Genomic DNA, 6,000 nt, shown 5'->3' with positions numbered 1-6,000 from the left:
TGCCAGCACCATCCACAAAACATACAGTACCTGAGGTCAGAGAGGCAATGCCTCAGAAGAGGTCTTAAAGGGATGTCATAACCTATTGCAGCATCTAAAAAATCTACTAATACTATTGTACGCCTTGGGGTGAGACGTAGCAATGTCTGCCACTTGGTCTTATTTTCAGGGGAGGCCTTATATTTCTAAGATTGAACAAAATTGTACTATTTTAGGGGAAACAGGGTATGATTAACCTCTTGGCGTTCTGCGACGAGCGCTGGGCTTAAACGCACAGCGTCTGATATATCGGACACACAGCTAATGCTGGCTTAGCTCCGATAACTAACAGCTGGCACCCCAGTTTATCACCACGGTTGTAGTGAGCTCTGATCGCGGTGGTTTAACCCGTTAAATGTCATAGTCAGCACGACCGCAGCATTTAACATGCCTGTTGGGGTCTCTCCTCCACGATTGTAGCCTATGAGGAAGAAGGGGGTGACATAAAAGGTATAAAAGCTTGTATAATAGTCTAGCCATTTTTTAAGGGAATGGAATAAAAATAATTTCATAAATAAAAATGCTGCTGTTTACACCAGTCATCAGCCTTCATTTCATATACAAAGTCCATAGTAACAAATTCTCCAGATAACAGACAGGGGTAGTACACAGAATTGGTTAAGAAAGAGAGAATTGACATTTCATGCAGTCAGCGAGTGTGAAAAGGCTTGCCTAACTAAATGGGTTTTAGGAGAACATTTGATGCGGGTGGGTATTAGTCTGAGAGTCTGGGGAAGGGCATTCCAGAGAATTGATGCAACTCAGAGGTTCGAATTAAGGAAGAGAATAATCTAAGCTCCCTAGCAGATGGAAGAACATGGGATGGCCGACTAAGATGAGAGATAAGTATGTGCAGCATTATGCAGAGGTTTCTGGATGACGGTGATTAAACTGTATTCGGAAGGAGATGGGCAACTAGTGCAATGACTGGCACAGACAAGTGGAATTGTGTAGCGTTTGGTCTACAAGAAAAACCTGGCTGCTGCATTGAGAATGGATTGTAGAGGAGAGAGCTTAGTGCACAGTGAAAAATTTTACAGAAAACAATGCCAAAACTGCCGTTTTTTTCTATTCTTCCTGGAAAGAATTGATCAATGGGTTATACAGGCAGTCCCCATGTTAAGTCAAGATGGGTTCTTTTGGTTTGTTTTTAAGTTGAATTTGTATGTAAGGCAGAATTGGTATATTTTATATTTGTAGCTCCAGACAATTCTTTTTTTCTTAATAAAGCTTCATTACAGACACCTTACAGTTGATCATTGTAGTCTGGGACTAAAGAAGAGGTCTTAAAGGTGAAGTCTTATTGGCAGGTTACTTTGTCCTGCTATATACTATGTGAAAGGGCTTGCACATGCTTTTCAAAACTGTTCAACCCCCTACTATTTCAAAGTGTTCCAGTAAAGGCTTATATTTATGCAACCTCCGATGCAGGCCAGTTATTGGCTAATCTTCAGAGGTTAAATATGAATATGCCATAAATAGTTGGGTCCCACCTTTAGGAATTCCACCTATCTGTAAAATAGCATCCCCCATTCTTCCAGTTGCATGCTACAGTGACCATAAATAAATACCAAATCTCCATGATGCTACATTACGGGACTAAGCATATAGCCGTCGACCTTCAAATCATAGAACTACTCCAAAATATCAAATATACTACCACAGAAAGACAGGGGTTATACCGTTCTTACTATAACACAATGCAAACTTTATTATGCACAATGAAAAATTACAATATATACAATTGGTGCAAATAAGAGAACCTAAAAAACAGGCCTGACAGGGCTTAATCACTCACGCACAATGAGGGGTATAAATTAGCAGCTATCACTGAACATACCAACAATGTCACCTCAATGTTTTATCACAATATATTATCACTGGCATGTACATGAATAGTAAGCCTATACCTCAAAGATAAGTCTCTTACCCATTTTTTTCTCCCTGTGCAGTGAGATTGCCCCACAGACTCCCCAACGCGCGTTTTGCCTACTCTTCCTCACTCTTCCTCCTCTTGCCCCACTTCTGGCATTGCGGCACTAATGCGCATGTCCGTGGTCCGACTGCGCTATTGGATATTTGTCATGCTATTGGTCAAGCACTGTGCGCCCAAAGACGCCATGCGGGGACGTCATCGGCTCAACGCTATCTACTGCGCATGCGTCAGTCTACCTGTGGAAGTATATTGTATATCATGGTGAGTGGACAGAAAGGGGAGAAGTGTATTTGGGAGAAAAGGAAAAAGTGTATCAAGATAGGGGAAAAAGGGGAAGAGGACAACTAATAAAAGAAAGTGGAGAAAAAAAAAAGGGAAACAAAAATAGAAGAATTAAACATGTGCATGTATGGCAATGTTCATTAAAGTGCTAAATACATCATTACTTAAATACCCAATTCAAATCTAATATCATACATCTATTCTCCGAAAGTGAACATAGATATACAAGAAGGTGACACCGTACATCTGGTCCAGGGGATTCAATAAGGCCCCAGAAGTGCATGCAGAGTGTCGCCCTCCTCAGGGACAGAAAATTACCATGTATTTTACAATAAAGCATCTAACATAAGTAAAAATGTGTGTAATTTTACTATTTATAAAATATCTTATTTATTTACTATTATTGTAATAACCCCAATATATATCGTAGTAAAGTGTGCACAGTGCAATAAAGTGACAGTGCTATTTATATACCTTGGGGTCACATCTTCAAGCCTTGGAGGAACTCCAACAAGAACAGTTATCAGAAACCAAAGGTATGTTCCCTCGCAATATCATGCCTAGATCCAGGACTTCCCCCTCCTTATCACTATGCCCACAAATAGAAATTTTTACAAAGTTGGTGGCAGGAGAGCTGAAGGCACTCTCAGTATCCAGGAATAGTATGAATGACAATTCAACTATATCAGAGCGAAAAGCTTTTTAGGAACTAGAGTTTTACGATGATATTATCATCAAGGCAGAGGATAACGGGGGGAACGTTGTGGTGTGGCCTAAGGAAAAACATGAGAGGGAGGCTTTGCGCCAATTACGGAAAAAGGATACCTATATAAAATTTGCATATAATCCTATGGCGGGATACAATAGTCAGATTATCTCCATGTTAGACTCAGCGGTAGAAGCAGGAACTATCCCAAAAATGGTATTTGATGAATTGGTGATAAAGGAACCAAAAGTTCTAACATTCTACTTACTTCCAAAGATACACAAGGATCCCGTCAACCCACCGGGGCATCCTATTGTCTCTGGCATTGGTGGATCATGCAACCCAAGTTGTAAATGTATAGACTTTTATTTAAAACCGTTGGTCGAGGACCTACCGTCATATGTCAGGGATACTATGGACGCCCTGTTGAGGATCGACGGGATCTGTATTGAACCAAATATGTTCTTGTAAACGATGGATGTCGAAAGTCTGTATATGTGCATTAGACATCAGGATGGCCTAGAGGCAGAAAGATATTTTTCTCTCCAATCGTACACTTGAAATGGAATTGCGCTCATTAATAATGGAATTATTAACTTTTGTTCTGACCCATAGGGGGTCTGTGCGCCGTCCTATGCCAACTTATTCTTAGGATACTGGGAGAGGACCATCTTTGGGGATGACGGCACCAGGGGGTTCCCCCATGTGCAGTGCTGGCTCAGGTACATAGACAATGTGCTGGTCATATGGCAGGGGAAGGAGGATGAGCTGGCTTAGTTCATGCAGGAGTTAAATGATAATCCATTTAATATCAAGTTGACTTATTCATACAGCAAGATGAAAGTTGATTTTCTGGATATTACAATTGAAATTGATGAAAGAGGATATCTTCAGACAGACATGTTTTGGAAATCCACTTCTGTGAATGCACTCCTGCATGCCTCCTCAGCCCATTCTCCGTCCACCATAAGAACAATACCTGGGGGTCAATTTTTAAGAGCACGCCATATTTGTTCTACAGATATGAAATTTGAACATCAGGCTGAGGATCTTAAAGAAAGATTCGATAATAGGGGATATAGCAAGTGGTGCATCAAAGCTGGGTATCTCAAAGTGAAAAAAACAGACACAGATTTACTAAACCCAAAAAAGAAAACAAAAGGTGACTCTAATGTACGTTTTATATCCACCTACAATAAACAGTGGAAAGAACCGTGGGGTATTTTAAATAAACATTTGGCTTTTTTTGAAAACAGACACACCTTTGAGAACAATACTGACAGAGAGACCCCTGCTGACAGCAAGGATAAGTAAGAATGTAAAGGACCTATTAGTGCAGAGCCACTACATTCCTAAGGCACACAATCCAATTGGGCACAGGACTAGGAAGATGGGTAGTTTCCCGTGTGGCAAGTGTATCTCGTGCCCAAACATGCTACGTGCCCACACCTTTGAGGCAGCGGATGGGAAGAGAACATATGTAATTAGAGACTATATCTCATGCAATACCACTGGAGTTGTATATTATGCAACGTGGCTGCCCGAAAATATATGTGGGTCTCACTACAAGAGATTTGGGTACTAGGGTGAGAGAGCATGTTAGGGACATTCTAAAGGCTAAAAATGCAACTAACGAAAAGAATTAAAACCATTCCCGCTGCATTTTTTTCACTATCATGGATGTGACCCCCAAGGGGTTCCTTGTACGAGGCATGGAAGTAATACACTGTGGCATCAGAGGGGGGAATTTGAAAGAGATTTTGGCACAAAAATAATGCAGATGGTTTGTCCAACTGGGCACTATGAGGCCAGTAAGCTTTAATGAGGCACTTAGTTTTGCTCCATTTTTATGAAGAAATATGTTTCACGTGCAGAAGAATAATATAATGTCTCTACCTGTTTGCGGTTTTTAATCACTTTTATTGTTTACTGTTGTTTGAGTAATTAGATGACATTCTGGGAAGAGCCGGAACTTGGATACTAGGAAGAAAACAAATGGGATCAAAAGAATAATGTGAAAAGATGATAATCTATACAGTGAAAAATATCCTTGGAAAGGAGAACATACATCCAAGATGTACATTATAACTTTGTTTACTATTGTATTTTGTATAGAGGAACATCATAAATACATGCTTACTCATTCTTAAATTTTTGTAATTCATGTTGTGGTATGTGGACATAAGTTGATAAGAAAGAAAGAAGGGAGTCTTATATGTACTACTTTAGGATTAGGTTGATTTAAGTCATATAACTCATTTTAGAATAAAGTATAAGCCTATTACTTGGGGTGATATAAGATATGGTATTTTATGGATGTGCATGTGCAATTTTGAATGTGCAAAATGGGAGGACACATTAATATAAATAGCACCGAAACTCTATTGCACTGTGCACACTTTACTAAGATATATATTGGGGTTATTACAATAATAGTAAATAAAATTAGATATTTCATAAATAGTAAAATTACACACATTTTTACTAATGTTAGATGCTTTATTGCAGGGGTCCGCAAACTTTTTACATAGGGACCATTCACGGTCCCTCTCAGAAATAATCATTATTTCCTATACTGCACTTCCATCATTAATTATGTCCTATACTGCCCCTCCATCATTAATTATTTCCTATGCTGCTCCTCCATCATTAATTATTTCCCATACTGCCCCTCCATCATTAATTATTTCCCATGCTGGCCCTCCATCATTAATTATTTCATATGATGCCCCTCCATCATTAATTATTTTCTGAGGCCCAGCCACCATTAATCATTTTATATAATGCCCCCATAATTAATTTTTTTTTTTTTATATTAGGGCCCCCCCTGACCGCCAAAATCTATTTGCTGCTGCTTAGAAAAAAAACAAAAACATACTCACCTGTGGCAGCGGCTCCCGTGTCTTCTTTCTTCAGGCTGCTGTCGTGATCACGCAACCGCACATCCAGGTTCAACTAGTGATGTGCGCCAGGGTTGTCTTCCGAGCACTATTCAGTGACAGGCAGGAGCTTCCTGTCCGGACGGAGGCCAGATAAA

The sequence above is a fragment of the Engystomops pustulosus genome, chromosome 2, assembly GCF_040894005.1.
Source record: "Engystomops pustulosus chromosome 2, aEngPut4.maternal, whole genome shotgun sequence".
NCBI classification, from domain to species: domain Eukaryota; kingdom Metazoa; phylum Chordata; class Amphibia; order Anura; family Leptodactylidae; genus Engystomops; species Engystomops pustulosus.
Note: the sequence above shows the minus strand (reverse complement) of the source record.